General features: G+C 40.8%; 1 protein-coding gene across 14 annotated transcripts in view; it reads right to left on the bottom strand.

The window, feature by feature from the left end:
* The window catches only part of Wdpcp (WD repeat containing planar cell polarity effector), a 297,030-nt gene that overhangs the window by 253,357 nt on the left and 18,187 nt on the right, over positions 1 to 25,486 (bottom strand). For 3 of the 14 annotated variants that reach the window (XM_076546060.1, XM_076546058.1, XM_076546063.1), the window contains exons 2-3: positions 16,061 to 16,103; positions 9,741 to 9,837 (exon numbers count right to left, since the gene is read on the bottom strand). The exons of 7 other annotated variants lie outside the window; for them this stretch is intronic. The gene's annotated coding sequence lies outside the window, so the exon portion shown is untranslated. The remainder of the gene's footprint in view (positions 1 to 9,740; positions 9,838 to 16,060; positions 16,104 to 25,486) is intronic. 4 more of the 14 variants (XR_013042834.1, XM_076546057.1, XR_013042833.1 and 1 more) reach the window with 2 other exon arrangements.

The following is a 25,486-nucleotide window of genomic DNA, read 5'->3' as shown; positions in this document are numbered from 1 at the left end:
GTGTATGATTAAGCAGCAAGCAAAAGGCACTAACAAAGAAACTATGGCATTACTTCATACAGAGAGGTCACCATGAGCCATGGATGATTAGAAAGAGCTTCCTAGAACACCGAGCTGTGAAGGAACATGAAATCATAAACTCCGCAGACAGATGGAAAGGAAAACACTTATATTGCTGTATGAGGCTGCGCGTGCCTAGGAAGACAAGCAGCATGTGTTCTCTCTCCTATATAGACCCTAGCTTCAAAGCTTTTGTTTTGTGTGCTTAACTTGGAGTACATGTGGAAACCAGCAAACTAGAAGAGGACCATTTGGAACAGACTCATTAAAGGATGGGAGACAGTAAAATAATTGGTAAAATGCAAGTAAAGATGGAGAATCCTGGGGAAGAAAAGAGTCAAGTAATGATGTCGGGGTGGGGCGTGTATGAAGGGATAGAAGAAGGTTTAAACAAAGTAAAGAATGTATGCAAAAGCTATTCAGAAACTTACAGTTTTGCAATTTGTCCAAAAAAATATAATTAGATAATTTAGCAGAGCACAAGTAACATAAAGCAACATGGAGGGCATATGAAGGTTGAACGTTTAAGCAGAGATGAGGGTAAGGGGATGGGAGTGGGGGTAAGGGGTGGGTCAACCACAACTAAGGATGTATGAAGAAGCTTGTGGAGACACAGTAGTTTATAAACTAATATGCTTTTGAGGGGGGTACTCTGGGGGCTGGAGAGATGGCTCAGCAGTTTAGAGCACTTCCTGCTCTTCCACAGGACCCAAGTTTAGTTTCTCACACCCATGCAGGGTGGCTCACAAGAAGCTCTAGATCTGATGCCCTCTTCTAGCTTCCACAGGCACTCACATCCAAGTGGCAGATGCACAGAGACATACACATGCATGAAAATAAAAATTAAAATAAGCTTTTTTTATAAGTAGTTTTAACAGAGGAGCCCTGCACTGTGGAGCAATGTTGCCCTCAGAATACATGGATTATCAAATGAAAATATCTATAGAACAGGCAGGATCATTCACTATGAGTTACTAGTCAGAGAAGCAATAAGAACCACCAAAATAGCACAGGTCATTGCCCTTGCTCTTGGTTGCCAACAAGAACTAGATAGTAAGACTTTATTGTTGAAGATACTGCACACTTTGGTTCCAGAATATATAAATCAATTTCCAACTAATCTGGAAACGCTCTACCTGTGGGCTAGCTTTCATGCAGCCAAAGGGGCTATGCAGGCTGCTGAGGAAGAAAAGTCATCAATGACCTTACCCAGTGCTGGACCTACTACTAAAATACTTACCTTCCAGAACATGCCAAGTGAGATGCACCCACTGGCACATTATTGGCATGACAGTCATGGGGCAATCAACTGTTTTCTGGGTGGATTTGAGATCTGCTTCACGGGAGGGATTTCATGCCCAGTTTTGTAAACCTATTCAAAAGCCCATGGAGGGGAGGTCAGATATCTAGGGGAACCCTATCATTTTTCTCTAAATAGTCATGTGAAACTGCATTCTAAATATTTATGCCCATACAACAGATCAGCTATACTCTCAATCTTGATCAGAGAAGCTTTTGCAGTGGGTAGTGGTTAAAAAAGAGTCATAACTCATCAAAGAGCTGAGAATAAATGACTGAGTGCTCAGTACTACATGGGACATCTTTATCAATATGCCCTAACCCAAGGCTCAGGAAACATTGTGGAAGAGGGAAGAGAAGTCTGTAAGGACCGCAGGGTGGAGGAGATATGTGTGAAATGCTGCACGGCAGTTCTACACATGAACTCACTACAGCATGAATTGTACAAAATCAAACAGAATGAGGGACTGGTTCCTAAGGCCTCAACCCAAACTGAGGAACTACTAGCAGATGATGGCTACTGAAGAAAGAAAAGCCACTTTTTGTTTCTGGGATAGCCACTGGCAGGTTTATCATAAACCAGTAGGACAACACTAACTGGACTCAGTGGGTTACTAATTAAAATTTAAAGACAAAGTTGGGGATGTTCCAAGAAGAGTTGAAGGGAGTAGTAGGAGTAGATTTGACCAAAATACATTATATACATCTATGGGACATTCATAGAATTTTTAAATAAATTTAAATCTATTATTGAAAAAAAAATAAAAGAAATCACTTCCTAGGACCAATGAAATGACTCAGCCAGTAAAGACATTTATTTCCACACCTGAGGACCTGAGATTCACGCCTGAGCTTCATGTGGTAGAAGGAGAACCAACTCCAACAAGTTATCGTCTGAGCTACACATGTGCACCAGAGTACATAAGCATAGTATATAAATGCACATGCGCGTGCACACACACATCCACGAAAAGAGAAATGTTAGCATATTAGCAAGTATTTAGAAAACAGAGGTCATTTCCTGTGATTATAACCAAAGTTTTCTTCAATGTAAAATGAATAAAAGTGTGTCTAAAGATGATTTCTACAAAGCAATAAAGAAAATATGTTATCACAAACTATACAAAACCCTTGAATGCCAAACTAAAGACTGTGAAATGAAATTTAACCTGTCTGGGCATAATAGCTTTGAAAGAAAGCCTCTAAGACTTTTGTTTCCACCTGGGGAAAGTCTTCATATTTTAAGAGTTTTATTCTACCCACACCACTAAAGAGGTGAGGGAAGGGAAGAATGAACATAAAAATAAGTTTGATTAAGTTTACCAACTTTTTACAAGTAGCAAAAAAGTCGTAAGTAAATAGAGTGAACTCAACTTCAACTGTCAAATTCCACTTAGGAAACACGATACTGCCTTTTCTTCTGTTCTCTTCAAGGAGGAGGTATGTATTTTAAGCTTGTGCGAATATTTCCCCATCTTGGTACATGTCAGAGCCAGTTGTTTTTGCAGCTTTGAAGTCACTTCAAGGTCTGTTATTTGGGTAGGGGTGACAGCCTGGGGTGCTTGTCCTCCAGGGTGCTATTTTTCCTAATTCTGCTCTGTTAAGAAATGATTTATGTACTTTGGACTGTAGGGTATTTTTCCAAAGATTTTTAAAAAAAAAAATAAACCCAGCAAGTCCCATGTTGACATTTTCCATTCATTTATTTTGTGTAAATATTTAAACTCACTTTTACATCCATCTGCTCCTTTAAAAAATTCGCATGCAACCCTTTTTCTTGGTAAGCAGAGCTTTGAGTGTGAAATGATTCATAGGTACCCTCAGCATTTGAGGAAAAGGCATTTTATTCTAACTTTATTATGAAATCATTTGAAATGAATGAAAAAGTTACACTAATAATACAAAGAACTCCTGTAGTTTCTTGTCTCAGTTTCTCCCATTGTTAACATTTTACGTAACTAAACTGAGTACTATCTATCTCATCATACAAACACACATTAGTGTGAGATTAAGTCGTCACCTAATGTCCCGTTACTCTTTAATATTTGTGTATGTTTCCTAAAACTAAGGGTGCTAGCCTAATATCCACACTCCAACCATCAAAATCAACAAAACAGCACAGGCATTACAGAGGCCCAGCTAACGTCTCTTCCACTCTAATAATGTTCAGAATGCAGTTCAGGGCCACGCCTTACATTGCACTATGATTTGGTCCCCTTCAGTCTGGAACACTTCTGTCCCCTCTTGACTTGGCCATCGTTCAAGCTGATTACCTATAGAAGATTCCTTAATTTGGATTTTTCTCATATTTCCTTGAGAGTAGACATGGCTTGCATACTTTTAGCAAGAATGTGACAGAACTAATCCTAATGCCCATTTTTTTTCTTCATAGAAATAGAGAAAACTCTCCAAAATTTCATATAGAACCTCAAAAACTCCTAGATAAACAAAACATTCCTAAGCAAAAAGAACAATGCTAGAGGGATTATCCTTCCAGACCTCAGATATATCACAGAGGCACAGATATATATATATATGGTATTGGCACAAAAACAGACATGTGGAAGAGTGGAACAAAAGCAAAGATCCCCACGTAAGGACATGTAACTACAGGCATCTAATATTCCGCAGAGATGCCAATAATGCACACTGGAGAAGAGAAAGCATCTTCAACAAATGGGGCTGGGAAAACTGGATGTCCATCTAAGAATGAAATTAGACCTGTATCTGTAGCCTTGCACAAAAACTACCTCCAAATAGATTAAAGACCTAAATGTGAAATCAGAACCACTGAAACTGCTAGAAAAAAATACAGGCAGTACCCTAACATGATATAGGTGTAGGAAAGGACTTCTTGAATAGGACTCCATTTGTCCAAGAACTGCAGCCAACAAATGACAAGTGAGATTCCATGAAACTAAAAAGCTTTTGTACAGCTAAAAAACAATCGAGTGTAGAAGAAGCCCACAGAATGGCAGAGGATCTTTGCTAGCTACACAGATGACAGAGAACTAATATCCAGAATATTTAAAGAACTCATATAACACAGAGTCAAAAATAAAGACCCATTTAAAAGATGGGCTCAGGATCTAAACAAAGTTCTCAAAAAAAGAAATAAAAATGGCTGAGAACTGTTCTTTGTCCCTAGAAATCAGAGAAATGCAAGTTAAAACAACTCTGAGAGTTTATCTTATCCCAGTCAGAATGGAAAAGATCAACAAAACAACCAACAACAAATGCTAGAGAGGATGTGAGGGAAAGGACACCCTCTTTCTCTGTTTGTGAAATTGGAAAACAAAAAAACAAAAAAACAAAAAAAAATGGAAACCGAACTCTCCATCAACCAACAAATGGATAAAAGAAAATAAGTTACATATACACCATGGAATACAATCCACCTGTGAAGACAAATGACCTCATGAATTTATAGGTAAATAGATGGAACTAGAAAACATCCTATTGAGTGAGGTAACCCAGAAATACAGACATTGCATGTTCTCTCTCATCGGAGGCTCCTAACTCCAAATCTTCAGATGTGAGTAGATAAGCCAGAGTAACAAACCAGGAAAGTAGAAGGGACTATTCAGGGGCTGGTTAAGAAGCAATAGAGAAGGGAAGAGCAAGGTACATATAATCTGGAAGGGAAAATTGGAAAGATGGGGGTGAGTGAGGTGGGACTTAGGGAGAAGGAAGGAGGAGGAACGATACTAATAATTATCTACCTAACAGCACTTACATGTAAGTAACTGTGCTACAGGACTAACAGTGCTCACCACAAGAGCCACAGACTAATAAAAACCTCAACAGTAAGCATGAGAAGACCTCTTTTGAGTTGCTGGTTGTCCAATAGATTTCCAAACATTATAGGCTATTACTGTTGTCATCCAAAGGCAGAAGGTAAGTCCCTATAACTGAAGAAACCATGTACTTTGGACAAAAGACCCAGAGAACCTGAGCTGGATATGACCTGAAAGCATCTTCCCTGAAGACCAGATGGCATTATATCAGCTTCCAAAGGAGGGAAGGAACCAATAGTCTTTCCTAGGTATGAAGCCTATGAACTCCAACAATGACTAACATGGCATGCCAACCGTTAAGGGTACAGTAGTGGTATGTATGCCTTGGTGGTAAACAACAGTTCTGTCATTGGACTGAAGACTCACTCAACAAGAGAGAAATCATGCCTGTACTGGAAGCCTAGCCAACTCTCTGGGCCTAGTGAAGTCATGAATCCTGGAGGAGAACCTACAACCACTTTACTAACCCAGCATAATCTATAACTATATTCTAAATATTCTCATACCCCCAGATCAATGTAGTTCTCAGCCCTCAGGAAATGTCTCTTTGTAGCAGATGAAGAACATTACAGAAACCCAGAACTGATCAAAATGCAGAGTTTGGAGCCCAGTCACAACTGATACATCTACAATACAACTTAACTCCTGTGTCTTGGGCTCAGGGATCATTGGGAAAGAAGGAGTAGAAAGATTTTAGAAGTCAGAGCAAAGAGTACGATGTGAGATTGTGTCTCCTAGAAACATCAGACAGACTACATCCATTAAGTCTTAACAACATGGTTACCTAAACATGACCTGAACAAGGAAGATCATTAATAGGCCTGCTACCATGGAAGAGGGAAAGCTCAACCACAGACAAAGAACCAAAAGCAACTAAGGAATGCTGAAAGCAAGAGAAATAGTCTTCTGGTCAATGGTCAGTCTTGAATATATGTATACGTATATATACAACTTATAGTACATGGACTGAGCCAATGTATTACCATATTATAAGAATAGACAGACAGACAGACAGACAGATAGATAGAAAGATAGACAGATATCCTAAATAATACACACACAGGATATATATGTATATATCCTTGTATGTATATCGTTTCAAGACTGACCATTGACTTTACATACATATATAAAGAAAAAGAGGCCATGAATTTGAAAGATAGCAAAGGGAATACATGGGAGGGGTTGGAAAATAAAAAGGGGAGGGGGAAATGATGTAATTATAATCTAAAAAATATCATAAAAAGAAAAAATAACAGAATAGTTGGTGTTCTGAGTTCATTATCCTGAGAGATGAAAGTATCACTTGATGGTGTCTAGCATGATTTTGCTCACTTTTATTAACTTATTTAAGAGTAAATGGTATGTGTTTTGTGGGTAAATATTTTGAAATTATGCGAATCCTGCTTCTTATCAAAGTATCAAAGTTTCACCTACTATAGACTCCAATGATGATTTTGCTCAAAACCAATATTTTTTTACCTTTATTAGTTGGTAAGTAAGGTAGAGCTTTCTGTCCAGCTCTCTTTCTTTATTCTTGTGCTTATATTTATATCAGTATGTACTCATGGATTTCAATTTATTCAATGAGCTACATTTATTATTTATCTTGACATTGAAAATACCCAGGATTTGGCCAGCAGGATTCCCTGAAGCATACTCCCATGGGATTTGGACACAGTTTTCTCATTCTTCCAACACTTCTTTGATTTTGGCACAGCACACCATTGCTTTAAGGAGAGCCCTTATTCCTCTTAATGGGCCATCATATTAGAAACAGATCTGGGCACTAGTGCATTCATTGCTACTGGACTGTCACTGCTGCCAAGTCTCCGAGTATCAGAGATGTGAGACATACTTAGGCATACACAGCCCCACACCTACGGCCCATTGCAGCTTCAGTGACTCGAAGGGTGGCACTTCTAATTCTGGTCTTAAGATCTCCAAAGAACAAGGTCTTAATGCACATGCAATCACTCCAACATAACTTCATAATAAACCAATGGAAGCTGAACAGTGCAGAGAAGGGCAAGCAAAAAGACCCGCACCTCCAGCCTCCAGCCAAGGACTTCGTGAAACTTTTTCCACCTGCGACCTTACTTTGCCTGAGAAGTTTTTATATGACCCTAGGTATACTGGTACATAAAGCAAATATTTACTGATTTATAAATCATCTTTATGATTTATTTTCAAACATTCTTAGGTATGCATATGATCTTGTTTGTTTTGTTGTTATGGTAAGGTTATTTTGTTTGACTGTTGTTTTGTGCAACTAGTGGGGAGGAGGACTTGAAACTCCCTATGACAACAAAGCTGGCCTCGACCTTACAGCAACCTTCCTTCCTTCCTCTCGAGTGCTGGGATTACAGGTATGGGACACCATGCTCAGCCAAACTTAAATATACTAAAACCACTAAACAGTAGACTTTAAAAGGATACATTTTACAGTATATGAATTATATCTCAAAAAAAGAGGGAAAGGCGGGAAGGGGTGCGGGAGGGGGGAGAACAAGGGAATCTGTGGCTGATATGTAAAATTAAATTAATTATAAAAGAAAAAAATCTTCAGCCAGGTTGGACTACATACTGACTTACAAACCACCCTCACAAAAAAAAGTTGGGGGGGAGAGAAAGGTTAAATGCAAAATTCCCTGATGGTACATCAAACATTAACTTTTGGGGCTTCTTATGGTGAAAAATGCCTCTGGCTTTTCTGTATGCCAAGCACAGCAATTTCAGTAGACAACACACTGCCTTGAAGGTAGAAAGGTAGTCCCTTAGAAAAGGTTAAAACACAGGTGTTCATGGGGGATTCACTGTTCGAATTCTGTAACTTGTTGCTTTGGAATATTTGATTTAGCAAATGCGAAGTGTATGTTTGGGATCCTTTATGCCCACATCTCCAGTTCATCTACAGTTTGTAAACTTCCTGCCATCTCCCATATGTACACTGGTGAAGCAAGTGTCCTTGTATTTTTTGTACATTTGTTAAATGTTTGAAATATTTTTATAATAAAAAGTTAGTTTTATTATTATCATCAACTGAATCATGTATAATGAGCTTTTCCTCAAACAAAGGGGATGAAATGAAAAGATTAAAATTATGTTATCCAGAAGTCATAAAAATGAGTATAAATTTTGAAAGTAAATTTTCAAACAAAATTTTTTGTAACTCTGTGGCATTTGATATTGTTGAAGTTTAAAACTACTGTCAGACTTTTTGTATATTCTCTTCTCTCTCTCTCTCTCTCTCTCTCTCTCTCTCTCTCTCTCTCTCTCTCTCTCTGGTTTTTGGTTTTTCGAGACAGGTTTTCTCTGTGTAGCCTTGGCTGTCCGGTAACTCACTTTGTAGACCAGACTAGTCTCAAACTCAAAGAGATCCACAAGCCCCTGCTCCCAAGTTCTGGGATTAAAGGTGTGCACCACAAGCCTGGCTTATATTCTCTACTCTTATATACAATCTCAGACTTATTCGGTTATTTAAAAAGAAATAGCATTTAAAAAAAAACGAAATAGAACATAACAATTCTAACCCCTAATGATAGACATTTCACCAAGAAAACAGGGAATATAATTATTGTTCAGTAGAACAAATCAAGTACAAATTCGAGGACTCATTAAGGATGACTTAATTGACCACCTTGCTAGCACTAGCTGGATGAACTCCTACTTTTCTGTGTAGCTTGGAATCTTGGAATTGTTCCTGTCTCTTGGTCTCCACACAGAGCCAGAGACAGACTTATATTCCACTTTATTGGCCAGGAGGAAGTAGCATTGCCTTAATGGGCCTCAACAAAATGACTGTGACATCTCCCTCTCACATCATTTGGGAGCTGGGCTGAAATACTTTGGGGGAGCAGATGCCATCAAAATCTAGAGATCCAGTTCTAAAGTGGATCTCAAGCCGGGTGGAGTATCTGGACGGAGCTTCAGTCACACCCTCCCATACAGCCTCTAAGCAAGGGTGCCTTTTAGGAGGAGATTAATAATAATAATAATAATAATAATAATAATAATAATAATAATAATAATAAATTAAAAACAAAAACAGAACTCCCTAGGTAACTGTTAGAAAAAAAATGACATCATGAAACTTGCAGGCAAATGGATGGAACTAGAAAAAATCATCCCAAGCAAGGCAACCCAGACCTAGAAAGACAAGCAGGATATGTACTCACTTCTAAGTGGATATTAACCGTTAAGGAAAGGATAATCACACTATGATCCACAGACCCAGAGAGGCCGAGTAACAAGAAGGCTCTAGGGAACAGTGGCTTTCCCTGCAAGGGGAAAGAGAACAGTTTTGCAGGTGGACTGAGGGTGGGTGGCGATGGGAACCGGAGGGATCAGGTTAAAGAGGGAGGGGAGAGAGAGAGAATACAGGGACAGACAATTGAATAGGGAGGCATTTAGGGGGGAAACCTAACGCAGTGGAAACTTCCTGGAACCATGAGGGTGACCCGAGTGAGGTCTCCTAGTAATGGAGGATATGAGCCTGAATCAGCCATCTTCAATAACCTGGCAAGGCTCCCAGTGGTGAGACACCAATCCAGTCACAAAACCTTCAACCCACCCCTGTCTTGCCTGAAAGGTGTGCTGGGGCAATGGTGGCTCAGAGCTTGTGAGATCGGCCAACCGATGACTGGGTGCCCAGGAACTGGAAGCTGTGTGGCTCAAAGACCTAGGGTAGAACCAAACATGAATGACTAAGAAAAAAGCCACATGCAGGAGGCAGGGGAGCAGCTGATCCTGCCCCTACCAGCTGCACCACTAGGGAAATCGAGCCCTGCACCTTGCCTGGGTAGCACTGTTAGGGAGGGAGTATGGGTGAGCCTGCCCAAGAACATAAACATGAGAAATCGGGCCCCACCCCTCATCTGCCATAAGGTGGTGTGGGGTGAGGGAAAAGGGCTCCCCCCATACCCCCACCCCCATCCCCATCTTCACCCCACCCCGGCTGCCTGCGGCAGGTGGGAGAGATGTCGCTGAGGTCAGGAGAGCAAGAGAACTGGCCATGCCCCTCACCAGCTACAGCGCTCAGGAAAGTGGCCCCTGTGCCTCACCTGGGCAACACTGTAGAGCTGGCCCTGGTGGTGTAGGTGCTAGTGAGAGCAGAAGTGGCCCTGGCCCTCGCTGCTTGCTGCACAGGGTGAGCTAATCCAGTTGGTGCTGGAGAGTTCACCCTGGTTTTGAGGATGAGGAAGAGCTGGTGGGCTGACTGGGCTGACTGACCCAGCAACCACCCAGACCCAGAACCAGGGCTATAAAATCCACCCCATCTAGGATCTGCTAGAGCACATGAAGGGGCTGGCCCTGCAGACTCAAAGCTGTCAACAGTGCAGCAGAAGTCAGAGGCCTCGAACCAGACCATGACTCATTGCAATGAACAGCTGCAAATAAAGACGTATGGACTAAAGGGTGCACTGTGTGACTCACTGTGTCACACCACAGCTTCCATTTTTCTTTTCTTTTAAATTTTATTTATTTTTTTTATCTTGGGGGTAGGAAAGGTTGCAAGTGCAGAGGGCAGATGCAAAGGGACAGGATGATGAGTGAGATCAAGATGCATGATGTGAAGTCCACAAAGAATCAATAAAAAGTTAAAACACATAAAAAAATAAATAAATTTTAAAAGTCAATGAAATGATTTCTAACAATATTCTGCTATACTCATAGATGGGTACCTAGCCGAATTGCCATCAGAGAGGCTTCCTCCAGCAGCTGATGGGAGCAGATGCAGAGACCCACATCCAAACATTAGGTATAGCTCGGGGAACCCCACGAAGCAGGGGGTGGGGGTGGAAATGATGATTGTAGGAGCCAGAGGGGTCAAGGACACCAGGAGAATATAACCTACAGAATCAACTAAGCAGGGTTCATAGTGAAAGACCCCCAGCTGAGATCTTCCTCCGGGAGAGACCCCAAACCCAAGGAACACACCGAAACCACAGATCAGATGCAAAAGCAAGAGGGTTTATTTAGACCAGGTACCTGGGGCGAAGTCTCTTGGAGGACTTGCGCCCTTTCCTAGGGCAAGGGGGACTTTTTATGGGATCCCAGGGGCAGAGGCGCGGTTACAGAAGCAAGAAGCATAGTTACAGGGTCCCTATTGGTTGTTTCAAAGAAGGCCAGGGTGAACTTGGGGTCGTATGTGTGTGGCTGATTTGGCCTTGCCCAGGCCAGCTGCTTATTCCTCAAGGCCAGGGGGCCAGCCATAAAATATCCTGATTCGACTCAACTGTTTTTCTCCCAAGGCCGCCGACCACAGTTATCTCTCTCAAGGCTGGATGGCTGGCCATAGTTATCTCTGTCAAGGCCGGGTGGCTGGCTACGGCTGTGAACTCCTGTTTTTCTGATTCCTTCAGAATGGCATTTCTTAGGCTAAGTTATTGGGGGGGGGGAGCATTTCATTGGCCCAAAGCCCCATGTCCTCATAATGGAGAGGGGGTCTTTCAATAGGGGCTCACAGAGACTGAAGCAGCAGTCACAGGGCCTGCCTGGGTCCGCACTAGGTCTTCTGCAAACATGCTATCATTGTCTAGCTTGGGGTGTTTGTGGGACTCCTAACAGTGGGAGTGGAGGTGTCTCTGACTCTTTTGCCTGCTTTTGGGACCCCTTTCCTCCTACTGGGTTGCCCTGTCCAGCCTTGATACGAGGGTTTGTATCTAGTCTCATTGTTTGGTTGATATCACTGGGAAGCCTCTTTTCTGAAGGGAAACAAAGGAGGAGTAGATCTGGGGGAGGAGGGAGATATGTGCAGGGGAACTGGGAGGAGTGGAGGGAAGGGAGGCTTTGGTTGGGATGCATTATATGAGAAGGACAAAAACAAACCAACAAACAAACCAGAACTCCCTCTGGCTTTCCCGGCCAGAGAACAAAGGACATTCCTGGAACTGCTGCCTTCAGGATCCAGGACCTAAGCTGCCTGTCCAGTTGCTATTTCCTGTTCATCATAACTTTACCTTATGCTCTAGTTTGCTACAGAATTTTTCTTTTGTCACTGTTAATACTTACTCAATGACTACAATGTCACACCATCTCCCCTTTCAATCTATTTCATCATATGATTCCTCCTTAAAACTTTGTTTTGTGTCTTGCCACATCTTATAGAATTATCAGTTTGCCTGTCTTATGGTTCCTCTTAGTGACTATGCCTCTGATCAGCATGGGAGTAGTTACAGAAAACAGACTTTGTTCCTCAAAAATATTTAGAACTACATCTCTCAGAAAAGGGCCTGGGGAGAGACAGGCAGGCAGAGAGACATCTATTGATCAAAATTAATATATGAAAAAAGCCAGTTGCAGAAAGGGACTAGAAACCCTCCCCACCTAGGCTACGTACAACAGGCAGCACATGTTCAAGAAGAGCCTGCAACAGACAGACACGGAGAGGCAGGTGCTACATGAATGACCTACCAAGAGTCATGGGCCTCACATGCTAAGTCATGTGCTTAGCACTTCTGAGTTCGTGTTTTCCCCTCAGCTCGCTGTCTACTCCCATTCTTGGAAGTGCTTCTCTTTCTTAGGAAGTTGGATTTCTATTTCTAAACATGAGTCTCTGGTCCATTTTTTTTTGTCCTGGATCACAAGAGCCTTAAAAACGTGGGTAAGTGCTCTGAAACTCAGATTCAACTTCCAACGTCATATATTCTTCTGTGTATATCTAACTAGAGCTATACTATGTCAACAGCATGAAAAGGAGGTGGTGACAGGAACAGAATGCCCAGGAATAATATCATATGCCAGAATAGATGGGGGTCCAAACACTGTAAGTGCCGCTCTAACTGATCCTGAAGTTTAACTTCCCACTACTCTGCGGGATTGGACCCAGCTACCTGACTACAGACATTTAACTTACATGGGCAAAGCATAAGTGGGTCAGAGCAGAATAAACAGAATGCTAACTGCTTTAAAAAACTGACAGCATACATGTGACTGTTGTCCCCAAACTCCCTGCTTTCATGTCCTCGGCTATATCCTGGTAGATCGGACTAACAAACATATTCTCAATTTACTTAGACGTTCTTCAAAGACGATTATCACTATAACAACAGAAACACTTCTAATAGGTACCTCTAATGACATTTCAGGGCAAAGTGAAGGGCAAGCCTTACCCAATCGGTGCCTGCTTAGAACTCATAGACCCTGGCTTCCCCACCCAACACCAGAGAGGAATAAACGAATTAACAAACGAGTCTTCTCAGACTTCCTCCCGTAAGCCCTAAGTGTTCCAACCCTGAGAAATTTACCAGGAAAGGGACTGGACCGGGAATGGAATGAGTGACTCCCTCGCCCTCAGAGACTGAGGCAATTTTCAACACTTCTCAATGCTGAGTGAGTAAAACAAAACAAGAAATAACTGGATGCTGAGACCAGATCACAACTATCATCTACAACATTCATTTTCAAACATTGCTTTAATCAAAGCAATATTCTATATGTGAAATTACAAAAACATGTACACATATAAAATGTTGCTTTTTTTCCTCTGCTTCCTGTGTGTGGATCAAAATTTAATCAGCCAGCTTCTTGCTGCATTCATATACCTTCCTTGTCTGTTGCCTTGCCTTCCCCTTTTCCTCTCCTCCACGGAGAGCCACATACAGGGAGCAGAACCAGCCAAAAGAGAGATGTGTGCTGCAGACAGCAAGGCTGGAGGGCAGAACAGTCTGTGCCCACTGGACCCAAAAGTCCAGCTACTGGACACAGGCCTACAAGATTTGCTGATTGCCTGACTCCATTTCGGTCTCATTTTGCTCAAAACTTCCCTCCCTATGTCTCCATTCTTCCCTTCTGGGATGGGAAATGTACATTCTGTGCCCTTATATGCTGGAAGAATGTAAAATCTTTTAAAAATTTTACAGAGCATTACAGTTAACAGATTGCCTTGACTCTCAAAGAGACTTTGGGCTTTTGAACAGTGTCAAGACTGTTAAAGAGTGGGCACTTTTGAAGACTAAATGCATTTTGCATCATGACATGGCCATGAGCCTAGGGGAACCAGGGATAGAATGTTGTACCTTCAATATGAAATCTAACCCCTACAAAGCCAAATAGCCCAATTAAAAATGGGGTACAAATCTAAACAGAGAATTCTCTCAATAGAGGAAATTCAAATGGCTGAGAAATACTGGAAATATTCAACATCCTTAGCAATCAGAGAAATGCAAATCAAAACTACTTTGAGATTCCATCTTACACCTGTCAGAATGACTAAAATCAATAATACAAAGTCAGCTCGTGCTGGCAAAGATGTGGAGCAAAGGTAACACTCCTCCATTGCTGATGGGAGTGCAAACTTACATAGTCACTGTGGAAATCAGTATGGTGGGTTCCTCAGAAAGATGGGACTTGATCTACCTTAAGATTCAGCTATCACACTTTTGGGCATATAACCAAAGGATGCTTCATACTACCATAGAAACGCTTGTCAACCATGTTCATTGCTGCTCTATTCATAAAAGTCAGAAATTAGAAATGACCTAGATATCCCTCAACAGAGATAAATAAAATATTGTACAATTACACACTGGAGTATTACTAAGCTTGTAAAAAAAAATGACAATGAAATTTGCAGGCAAATGGAAGGAACTAGAAAAAAAATCATCTTGAATGAGGTAACCTAAACCCAGAAAGACAAATATGGTGTGTATGCACTTATATCTGAATATTAGCTGTGCATAATCAAGCTACGATCTGTAGACCCAGTATAGCTGTTTGATAAGAATGGCCCCCACAGGCTCATATACTTGAATGCTTGGTCATTAGGGGGTAACACTAGGAGGTGTGACCTTGTTGGAGGAAGTGTGTCACTGGAGGTAGGCTTTGGGGTTTCAAATGCTCAAGCCAGGCTCAGTGTCTCTCTCTCTTCCTGCAGATCAGCTGTAGAACTCTCAGCTACCGCTCTAGTACCATGTCTGCCTGCATGCTGCCCTGCTTCCCACCATGTTGATACTGGACTAAATCTCTAAACTGTAAGCATACCTCAAATGTTTTCCTTTATAGGATTTGCCATGGCCATGGTGTTTCTTCACAGCAATAAAAGCACTATGATACCCAGAGAGGTTGGGCATAGAGAAAGGGACTGGGGGGACACCTGTATCTCCCTGGGAGAGGGAAAGAGAATAGATTCTATAGGTAAACGGGTAGGGGTGACAGACAAGAATGAGAGAATCAAGTGGGAAGGGGGAGGGGAGGTGGGAATGAGGGGAGACAGCTAGAATTGAAGGGCATCTGAGGGGTAGTTTAGAAACCCAATGCAGTGGAAACTTCCTGTAATATATGCAGGTGACCCTAATGAAGTCTCCAAATAACAGAAGAGATGGAAACTCCCACTGACCATCTCTTGTCACCAAATGAAGCTTCCAGTACTGGGACTGGGTTTCATCCAATTGAGTTGTGGGCCAAAAGGGTCCCATGGAAATCCCCGAACAACTCGGGTTGCTGCCAAGGCAACAGGTTGTTCTACACAAGCTGACAGTAAAACCCCGCTGCTGAAGACAACGCCCACACCCAAACAACCCATGGAACACGGACAGATCAAGCTGGGGCCTACATAAAACCTTCACCCCCATGTTCTAGAGTCTTTGACATGGAAAGATGCTCTGAAGGCTACCAAAAGAGAAACATAAACACCAACCCAAACATGAAACCTTTGATCTACAATCTGTCCAGCCTGAAAAATATGCTAGGGCAATGGTGGCACAAACCTTGTGGGAGTAACCAAGCGATGTCTGCTTAAATTTAAGGCCCGCTCCATGAGAGGGAGCCCATAGCCGACACTGGTGACCAAGACCCAGAGACTAGATAGCCCAGAGACCTAGGGCAAAACCAAATACTACTTACCTTAAAAAAAAAAAAAAGTAACAATAAAATGACTGCTAAAGATGTTCTGCTATACTCACAGATCAATCGGTATCTTATTCAGTCATCATCAGAGGCTTCCTCCTGCAGCAGATGGGAACAAATACAGAGACTCACAGAGAGACATTATGCAGAGAGAGAGAGAGAGACCTTTGAACACTCAGCTCTAAATGTGATAGCTCCATCAAATCCCTCCCCTCACAGCTCAGGGAACCCCATGGAAGAGTAGGTAAAAAGAGTGAGGGAGAGAGGATGGAGGACACCAGGAAAAAAAGACCCTCTAAAGCAACTGAGTGAAGTTCATATGCACTTACAGAGACTCACAATCACAAAGCAGCAGCAATCACAGGGCCAGCATGGGGCTCTTTTATTTGTCTGTTGGTTTGGCTTGTCCAATTTTGATGTGATGGTTTTTGTTTTGTCTAATTTTATTTTATTTTGTTATGTTTTGCTGTTTTCTCTTAGAAGCCTATTCTTTTCTCTTTTTTTTTTTTTTTGAGAACCTGAAATAATTTAACAAGTGGATATGCACATGTATTTATCAAATACACAGGTCATACAAAAGCATAATATAATTCACACATACAAAAGGCTACTGTATTTGTTGTCCCTTTTACATCCTATTTAGACAAAACAATGACAGAGAGTATCAGGAATGCACAAGTTCTGAAAACTAGGTTGTTTTTTCTTAAGAAACAGATCTGATCATCTACACCTCTCAAATTTCTAAACTCTTGGGATCAACTTAAATAAATCTTCACTCATTTGAATAACTATACATTTTCAATGGTTGAAAGTCAGGTAGAAAAAGTTTATGATTCATAAGTCAAAACATTTCTTATAAAAGGAACAGTTTAAACAAAACCTGGGTAATAAAAAGAGGAAATGTACTGAATTTTAAAACTTCTGAAAATAGTCTTTTCTGGACCACTATATAAAATATTTAAAAGTTCAGAACTGTTCAAAAACAAAAGTTTATATAGATAAAACTAAGATAAAACAAGCCCCTCAAGCCCCTACAAATGTATTAAAAAATATCTAAAGCCAAATAAAAGGTAACGGAACTACACAGTTCAGGTTTAAGTGCATTTTTGGGGTACAATTAAACCACCACATGTAAAAATTGGCAATTAAAATATAATTAAATACAGATTGGCAAACCTTTGGCCATTATGTAAATATTAAAAAGTGAATTTCCAATGGAAAAATAAAAGCTCACATACATACTACAGAAGCACAAATGGTTGAAGATGCCCCATGAAACTGCGGGAATCACAGCCCATGACATCTTCCAGGAACTAATGTTCAGAAATACTTTATAAATATGCACTTGATCTCACTCTGCACAATAAAGCTCATTTTCCCCAACTGCACCTCCTGCTAAAAACTATCATATATTAAGGATGAATTTAAATGGATCATTTTATGAGGAAAATCAACTCTTAAAAAACACGAATCCACTCATTTTCTTTACAACTTCAAAGATCATTCCAGTGAGGCAGAAACACGGCCTTGTCGAAGCCTATTCTTTTCTAATGAGAGATAGAAAGGGATCTGGATGGGACAGGAGGTAAGGAGGAAATGGAAGGAGTGGAGGGAGGGGAACCTGTATTCAGATTACATTGTTATGGGGGGGGGAACATGTTTAATAAAAGGGGAGGAAAGAAAGAGAAAGAAAGAAATGTCCTCAATTAGCTCATGTATTCAAACACTTAGGACCCAGCTGGTGAATTAAGTAGTTTGTGTAGGTTACAGAACCTTTAGGAGGTAAAGTCTTGCTAGAGGAGGTATGTCGCCTGGGGGTAGGTTGGTGGAGTCGGGCTTTGAGGGTTTATAGCCTTGCCCTACTTCCTGCTCGCTCACTGGCTCTCCCTCTCTCTCTCTCTCTCTCTCTCTCCTTCTTGTGTGCTCCATCCTCCTGCTTGCTGTCATGCCTTACCTGCTGTGATAGATTCTATTACTCCAGAACCGTAAGTCAAAATAAATTCCCTTTCTCTTCGATAAACAAACAAAATAAATGCTACTTTTATCTGTTTTATACATTGCAATAAAATGAAATTCTTGACTTGGGGAAAAAAGGTTCTCTGCTATTTAAGAGAAAAAAGTCTGAAAGCATAACAATGTCATGTGTCTTCACACCACTTGCAGGAGGCTGTGGGGATTATTTCATAAGCCTGAGAACGCAACCAGTCTGTCAGGAATAAAGATATGCTAAAGAGACATTTCTGTGCTTCCTCTGGGCTCTGAGACTATTGAGACAATAGACCCTCAAACTGTAATTTCCCCAGGAATCTCATGCTGACAGAAAGCCAGGGCAGCCAAAGGGGCGCTTGTCTTCAGTGAGCTCACACTGTTTGGACACTTGGTCAGAATACCCTGCAGGAAAGACTAGAGTCAGAGACAACGGTGGGTTAATGATGTGGGGACCACACCTTGACCTAAACCTTCTGTCAGGACTCTGAAGGCAGACTGGGATAAACGGACTCCACTAGACCTTTGAGTTCCTCCTCTTGAGGCAGCCACAATTAAACAAGTCCTCTTCTCTTGTCTTTCATTGTCTGTGTCTTTAACTAGCTTGTTGAGGGCAGGTTGCCTAGCCGACCATGTCAGGTCTGCCAGGGCCCAGGCTCTGGCCCCCAAAACCCTGGTAGCACTACAGGTTAATGTTCTCTACAAACAGCAGCCTACTTTTTCTTTCTTCTGCTGTGCTTCTACTCATCAGCTTCTCCCTGGGCTGCCCTAGACTAGAATGCAGTGTCTTGTTTTCCAGCTTGATATAGTAAAGGAGCACTGTGACTGTTAGGTTTAAAAGTCAACTTGCCACAACTTAAGACAATGACTCTTGCATGGCAGGTCAGCATTGGAGAAGAAATCCATTTATCATTCCCTGCATCTCAGAATGGCAGTCAAGCACTGTCTTGAATGTGGGCCATTGTTTGAGACCTCTAGGAAGTGGGAAGCAAGGAACATTCACAATTCAGGGAGCCGGAGGAGTTGGTGTCTGGATGGGAGAAGACCAGAAAAGGCGACTATGAAAGACAGCGCTGGGCACAAACCCATGGAGTTTAAGCAGTGGGAGGGTCCCACGGTAAAAGCTGCTCTGGTGTTTGACCCTGCTCTCTGTGGCAAGAAACAGTCTCATCATCTAAGGATTAGTGTGGCCAGTGGATTGCTTGAACTACAGAGCTGCCTTACCGATGTATATAATTGACTGCTGGACAGATAATCACCCAGACAAAAACAAATTAGGAAAAAAAGCAAGTTAAATTGTACCATAGATCAAATGGACTTACAGACATGTGAGTCTATATAACAGCTAGAACATATTTTTTTTTTGAAACTCTTTTTTTTTTTTTAAACTTTCTCCAAAGTAGATCACATTTTAGGCCATAAAGGAGTCTTAATAAGTATGAGAGAATCTAAGTAAGTGCTTGGACCTTTTCAGAACATATTGGAACGAAATTAGCAATCAATAGAAAGAGAAACTCTACAAACACAGAGACTCAACAATATACTCTCAATTATTTTTTGAATTAAAATAAAAATGAATTGTTTCATTATAATATGATAATAGGTTTCACAGGATATTTTCATACATGCCTTTCTCTCCCACAACACACTTTTGAACAATCAGTGGATCACTAGAGAAATTCAGGGAAGAATTTTAAAAATTCCTAGAATCAAGTGAAAATGAAAACACCTTCAGGAATCTTTGGCAGTTCTGAAAGATTTATAAGCATGAATGCTTACATTTAAATATCAGAGTGATTTCAAATAAATAACCTAAATACCTGCTGCAAAGTCTTAGAAAAACAAGAAATGAATTAAACACAAAGTTAACAGATGGAAAGAAATGAAGGGCATAAAATAATGAAGCAGAGGCTGAAGGAACAGTAGAAAGATCAAAGAAATGAGAGGTTGGTATTTTAGAAATAAACAATATTGCCGGGCGGTGGTGGCACACGCCTTTAATCCCAGCACTCAGGAGGCAGAGACAGGCGGATCTCTGTGAGTTCGAGGCCAGCCTGGTCTCCAAAGCAAGTTCCAGGAAAGGCACAAAACTACACAGAGAAACCCTGTCTCAAAAAACAAAAACAAAAAAAAAAAGAAAAAGAAATAAACAATATTGACAACATTGGCCCAAATAACCAGAGAGATAACGAGAAGGTTCAAGTTAATAAAAGTGCAGAGAAAAGAGTTATCACAGCAGAAACTAACCAAGTGTCGAGGACCATTAGAGAATGCTTTGAAAAGTAGGAAAAATCTAAAAGAAATGGATAAATTTATAGACCCATATAAGCTACCAATATTAAATCAAAGGGATTTTTTAACTAAAATACACGTAAATCAATGAGACTGGGGAAAGGGGACTGGCTCACTGGGCCTCTTTGCTGTCTTTCCACGAAACCATAATGGTGTGCGTAAGTGTCCTGGGGGGTTCTCTCAAGAGCATCAACAATGGCGAAAAGAGAAGCAAATACTAGGTTGCATCATGCTCTGCCCCAAAGTCATTGTCTGTAACTCTGATAAAGAAACAGGGTCCCATTAGTGAGTCTGAAATCACTGAGGACAAGGAAGCTGGCAAGGACTGTCCTGAACCTCCCAGGCAGGTTAATCAAGTGCCGACGGCTCAGCCCCAGACTTGAAGAGCTGCTCAAAGACCTAGTAAAAGGATGGAATACTCTGTCCCCATCCTGTCAGGCAGTATTGACAACTTATCCGGCATCATGAACATGAAGAAGGAAGATGAAGACACAGGAGGGAAAGTCTTGGGATTCCTTTTATAAATATACGAAACATGTCTAGGTAAAATGCCTCAGTGGGGAGGTCACTGGGAAAATAGAAGGGAACCCTGCCTATCTTAAAGAAGACCAACAGCAGCACCCCTAACTAGTCCATACAAAAGAGGAAAGGATGGCTGCAAACTCCTCCTGGGAGGCCAGAATTAACTGACAAGTAAGAAAACAACAGGGAAAACAAAACTAGTGTCCAGTTCTCCTGATGAACACAGATGCAGAGATCATCGTACATCATGTCTGCGACGACTACTCTTCGTTGTCAACTTGACTATATCTGGAATTAACTAAACCCAAAAATGGCAGGGCACACCTGTGAAGGACTTTTGCTTTTATTAAATCATTTCAAGTGAGAAGATCCACTTCTTTTTTTTTTTTTTTTTTTTTTTGGTTTTTTGTTTGTTTGTTTGTTTGTTTGTTTGTTTGTTTGTTTGTTTTTTCAAGACAGGGTTTCTCTGTGTAGCTTTGTGCCTTTCCTGGAACTCATTCTGTACACCAGGCTGGCCTCAAACTCACAGAGATCCACCTGCCTCTGCCTCCCGAGTGCTGGGATTAAAGGCGTGCACCACCACCGCCCAGCTTGAGAAAATCCACTTCTAAGGCAGATCTTTTGATGTGGGAAGATCCACCCCGAATCTGTCCACACCTTCTGCTGGCAGCCTATATAAAGTACATGGAAGAGGAAACTTTTGCTCTTTGCCTGTTTGCCCTCACCCTCGCTGGCAAGTCCATTCCTTCACTGGCACTACAATCCATTTCTTCACGATTCTGGCACATGCTGAAGACCAGCTGAGACATCCAGCCTCATGGACTGAACAACTACTGGATTCTTGGACCTCTTATTGGACCAGCTGGACCACAGCCTGCAAGCCATTCTAATACATTCTAATGAACCCCATACATTTTCTTATATATTCATTATATGTGTCTATTTACATAGATACATATATACATTCTATAAGTTCTGCTCCTCTAGAGAACTTGACTAATGCAAAGACCAAGTCAGTTTCATTCTAGGAATGAAACATGGTTCAATATATGCAAATTAATAAGTATAATATAGCGAGCACATAAAGATTTAAAGACATAAATCATATGATCATCTCAATAAATGTGCTAAAGCCTTTGACAAAGTTAAACATCCCTTCATAATAAAAGAACTCTGAAGAAACTAGGAGTAGAAAGAACATACTTCAACGTAACAAAGTTTATATACTATAAGCCTTTATCAAACATGCTAAATGGGGAAGTCTGAAAGCATTTTCTTTAAAACCTGAAAAAAGACTCTTAGTCAACATAGTGCTTGAAGTTTTAGCTATACCATTACTTAAGCCAAGAGAATTAAATAAAGGGGATACAAACAGTAAAGGAAGAACAATAGCAAACTGTCCCTATTTGCACAAGATGGTCCTCTATTTGAAAAGCCCTAAAGACTCTACCAGGAAACCCTTAGATCTGACATTTTCAACAAAATAGCTACAAAAGTTTCAACAAACTTGCTAAGAGAGACATAGGGAAAAACAAAATCCCACTCACAATAGATTAAAAAAATGGGAATAATTCTAACCAATGATGTGAAAGACTGACTTGCACAATTAAATTTTTAAAACACCTAAGGAAAATAATAAGTAGACACAAGAATATGGAAAACCCACCCCATGCTCATGGACCAAAAGAATTAATATTGTGACTATGTTATCAAGAGCAACCTTCAGATTCAATGCACTTCCCATCAAAAATGCCAAAGACATTTATCATACAAAAGAAAATCTCTCCAAAAATCCACATGAAGTCAAAAAAAAAAAAAAAAAAAAAAAAAAACACTCAAAGCAATCCTGAGCAATGCTGGAAGTATCACGAAATTATACTACTGGGCCATAATAACAAAAATAAAGATCTCAGTCAGTGGGATAGAAGACTCACAAACTCACATAGCTACAGCTGTCTAGCTGTTTTACAGATGTGCTAAAGCACAGGTTGAAGAGAAGACTAAATAAACATCACATATTCCTCTTGCTGGTGTGACAGATGCCGACCAAGCATCTCAAAGAAACTAGTTTATGTGGTTCATCGTTTATGTGGTTCATAGCTTAGTGTGGCTCATACCTTAGTATGGTTCATAGTTTATATGGTTCATAGCTTAATATGGTTCATAGCTTAGTGTGGTTCACAGTTTAGTGTGGTTCACAGTTTAGTGTGGTTCATAGCTTAGTGTGGTTCACACTTTAGTGTGGTTCATAGCTTAGTGTGGTTCACAGTTTAGTGTGGTTCACAGTTTAGTGTGGTTCATAGTTTAGGGTGGTTCATAGTTTAGAGTGGTTCATAGTTTAGTGTGGTTCATAGTTTAGTGTGGTTCACAGTTTAGGGTGGTTCATAGTTTAGAGTGGTTCATAGCTTAGTGTGGTTCATAGTTTAGGGTGTTTCACAGTTTAGTGTGGTTCATAGTTTAGGGTGTTTCACAGTTTAGTGTGGTTCATAGTTTAGAGTGGTTCATAGTTTAGGGTTCCACCTATCACGGGCAGGGGGCACCACAGGAGAAGTATAAGCCACTTGGTCTCATTGTATCCAGTCCGAGAACAGGAAAGGAAAATAAAGTGATCAAGTTAAACTGCCGCCAGAGGAAGCCTGTCTTCCTCAGAGCATCTCAGGCCCACAAGGACTAAAAACAATCAACAGCTTACTTAGGGCCAGAATCTTTGGAGCCTCAAGTGTAACTACATTGACACTCTTTTCTCATTCCTAAATCTAAACAATTCACTTCATAAAACCACTTTAATTTCACTTATAAAAGGAAATTCTTTAAGAGAAATAAGTAAATTCATCTACTTTGTAACTTGGATTTTTCTTTAAATAGTTAGTTCTTAAGCCTTGTTATAAATTACATCCTTTGAGCACCATAACTTCCGCCCCAGAAACATACAGTGTATCAAATGCAAAGATACCGTCCTGCTTGAGTTTCTAGTGCTGTGATAAAATACCATGCTCAAAGGCAACTTGGGGAGGAAAGGGTTTATTTGGCTTATAAGTTAAGATCCATCCTGGAGGGAAATCAAGGCAGTAACTACTCAAGGAAGGAACCTGGAGGCAGGAACTGATGCAGGAGTGAGCCTTACTGGCTTGCTACCCATGGCTTTCCATTCCAGCATTCCCTCGGCTTGTGTTTTCTTTATTGTCTCTATTTCAATTTTCAAGTCAATTGTTTCCTTCACCTGTTTGATTGCTTTTTTTTGGTTTTCTTGACTTCCTTTAAGGGATTTATTGATTTCTTCCAAGCTTGCTCAGCCTGCTTTCTTATAAAATCAGGACCAACTGCCAGGGGTAATACCACCCATAATGGGCTGGGCCCTCCCACATCAATCATTAATCAAGAAAATGCCCGCACAGACTTGCCAGGCCAATCTCAATCGAGGCTCCTGGTTCCCAAATGACTCTAGCTTGTTCAAGCTGACAAAAACTAACACAGATACCTAACACAACTTTCTCTGGAGAAGCTACACTCATGCCTTGTATCTTCTCTTTTCTCCTCCTCCTTCCCCCCTCCACTTCACACTTTAAAAAGTACACACTAGTTCTTATCTCTGCTTGACTAACTTTGCTCCTCTCCACCCATCCTCAAGGTCTTTTCTGCAGCATAGTTAAGAATTCAGCTTTGACTGGGTGGTGGTCCCATAGGAAGCAGTCCTGGGCCATGTCTCCCTGCCATAAATAGAATAATATGTCTTTTTTGTCTTGTTTGAAGAGAGCGTTAAGTCTTTTAGCATGTTCTTGAGGCTGTGAGACCCACAGAAGACAGTTTTATTTTAGAGACATGGATCAGTTACCTATACCTCTGCCCAATCAGCTAAAAAGTGAGGCTGCCATACCTTTTTCCTTTTTAGTTATCTTGCAAAGAATTTAACAAAGGACACTGATGAACAGTCAAGTGGAAGATGCACAGTCAAAGACATGTAGACAGAGATGCAGAGCATCCATGCTCCCTCTGGATAAACTACTTTCCAGGAACCTTCACATATTCATCTATGTAAAGTTCTCTTGTGTCCTTTGGGTTTTAGACCTGGTCGATTGTATCACTGGTCATGGGAAATCAACTCAACCTTTAGATCCTCTCCCTCACTATAGTAGGGGCAAATGTGGCTGAAAGTCTAACTTTCAAGAAAGTTGATTTACCTGGAAACCAATACTTCTATCCAGGATCCACCCCATATTCTCATTAGTAGGCAAAAAGATGCATCATTTGGAGATTTTAAGAATTTTAGGATGTGTGTACCCCTGAACTTAAATATGTATTTTTATTATACCACATATCATACATAGATTAAGTATCATACATAGATTAAGTATACTAAGTTAATAGCTTTCTCATATTCAACTCATAATAATAAAATCAAATTTTACAGCCAAAAAAGACCATATTCTTTCAGTATCCAAAGTTAGTTCTACTATTTTAACCATTCTTATTTTCAAATAATGATAAGCAAATGCTTTTTGAAAATCCTCTGGCAATTAGCTGTAGTTATCTTGGTAACTTAAATCATTTCAGATGCGTGTTTAGAATTTTTATATTTAATCCTACCTGGAGAGCAATTTCCACAGTGGTATTTCCTGACACTAAAACCCAGACTTCATGTCTCCAGCGTGATCTTGCCTGACAGTGGCTTTAACGTCAGTGAG

Source organism: Peromyscus maniculatus, chromosome 10, assembly GCF_049852395.1.
Source record: "Peromyscus maniculatus bairdii isolate BWxNUB_F1_BW_parent chromosome 10, HU_Pman_BW_mat_3.1, whole genome shotgun sequence".
NCBI classification, from domain to species: domain Eukaryota; kingdom Metazoa; phylum Chordata; class Mammalia; order Rodentia; family Cricetidae; genus Peromyscus; species Peromyscus maniculatus.
This window is presented reverse-complemented; position numbering and strand designations above follow the sequence as displayed.